Source organism: Schistocerca serialis, chromosome 3 (assembly GCF_023864345.2).
Source record: "Schistocerca serialis cubense isolate TAMUIC-IGC-003099 chromosome 3, iqSchSeri2.2, whole genome shotgun sequence".
In the NCBI taxonomy this organism is placed as follows: Eukaryota; Metazoa; Arthropoda; class Insecta; order Orthoptera; family Acrididae; genus Schistocerca; species Schistocerca serialis.
Window position 1 is genome coordinate 288,820,745 of NC_064640.1, and position 1,967 is coordinate 288,822,711.

General features: G+C 43.8%; 1 pseudogene; it reads left to right on the forward strand.

Moving 5' to 3' along the window:
* Positions 1–986: 986 nt before the first annotated feature.
* LOC126472128 (5S ribosomal RNA) lies at positions 987–1,103 on the forward strand (annotated as a pseudogene).
* The last annotated feature ends 864 nt before the right edge of the window (positions 1,104–1,967 follow it).

A 1,967-nucleotide genomic window follows, 5' to 3' on the forward strand; every position in this document is an offset into this window, starting at 1 on the left:
CATGTGTGACGATGGTAGTTGTGTGCTTCACGCATAGATCTTTTCACAGACGCACGAATCTGTACTAACCTTCAATTGTCGTCATTTGTGCATTCCCCTTCGAACAGAGACTGCAACAGCCTCCGCTTCCTCAGCATTCTCCGAATTCCGTTTCTAAACCATGGTGGGACTTTTCTACCCTCTTTCCACTTCATATGCTGCTATGAGTACAATTTTGGCCTATCATCGAAAAAATATCTGGACGTTACCTGACGGTATAACAATACATGAGACAATGTCAGTGGAAAATTTACAGCACATAGCAGCGGCAGTCCTTGCTGGAATTATATGAATATACGGATAAAAACTCGCTATGGTTACCGTACATGTAAACGTAGACTTTACCACGGTAGACGCAGGACGGTATAAATTATCCCATAAACATCAACTATTACACCAGAATTGCAAACAGCTTTAGCGGTACCTAGTTACGCTTCGCTAAACAATGATTTGATAACGGTTATACTATCTGGCTGTCAAGCAGCACTGCAGATATTGGTATACACCTCAAATGACGCACAACAATCACCCTGGTGTATAATATATTCAACATGTGCAGTGCTTGCAGGAGAGGAGCTATTTTTGTATGGGTTAAACACCACAGCGGCAGTCACGGGAATGAAATACCCAATGAGTTAGCAGAAGATTACTATGCTGGGGCAGGAAAACAATAAGGTCACGTATTCATATTTCGGAATCCCATTCAGGACAGTGTGGAGATGTGACGATAGGTGACTCAGTCAATCCTTAAAATAGATACACAAATACTTAACAAGTGCAAAATTAAGAACTATACTAGCAGTGTGTGTGTGTGTGTGTGTGTGTGTGTGTGTGTGTGTGTGCGCGTGTGGGATGCGGAGTGGAATTATGCATGTGGAAAGAATGTAATTACGGAATGACAATTTTGTGAATACATGACGTAAAAATAGTGGTAATTGCATAATAGGGGCAACGGCCTTGCCGCAGTGGTTACACCGGTTCCCGTGCGATCACCGAAGTTAAGCGCTGTCGGGCGTGGTCGGTACTTGGATGGTGACCATCCAGGCCACCATGCGCTGTTGCCACTTTTCGGAGTGCACTCAGCCTCGTGATGCCAACTGAGGAGCTACTAGACCGAATAGCAGCGGCTTCCGTCAAGAATATTATCATTACGACCGGGAGAGCTGTGTGCTGACCCCACGCCCCTCCTATCCGCATCCTCCTCTGAGGATGACACGGCGGTCGGATGGTCCCGATGGGCCACTTGTGGCCTGTAGACGGAGTGGAATTGGATAATACCTTATGTGGATGTGATTGTCAAATCAACGCCAAATAAAAAAAAAAAGAGAGAAATTTAGTGACTGAAACTTCAGGAGAAAATCCTGCAGCCAAGAAAAAGCCTTTTTTTAATGGTTCCACCCAATTCGTTTATCATATCCGTCGCACTTCCCCCCCCCCCCCTATTTCGCGATAATACAAAACCAGCTGCCCTTCTTTGAAGTTTTTCGGTGTCCTCCCTCAGTCCTACCTGGTCCGGATCCCACCACGCGCAGCACGCAGCAATATTCCAGAAGAGGATGGACAAGTGTACTGTAGCCAGTCTCTTTAGTAGACCTATTGTATTTTGTAAGTATTTTGTCAATGAATCATAGTCTTTGGTCCGCTGGCCCCACAAAATTATCTATGTGATCTTTCCATTATTTGTAATTATTATCCTGAAGTACTTAGTTGAGCTTACGGCCTTTAGATTTGTGTGACTTATCGTGTAACCGAAGTTTGACGAATTCCTTTTAGCACTCGGATGGATGATCTAACACTTTTCATTGTTCAGAATCAGTTGTCACTTTTTGCACCATACACACATCATGTCTAAATAATTTTGCAATTCGTTTTTATCATCTGATTACTTTACAGGACGGTTAAAGACAGCAGCATCTGCAGAAAATCTG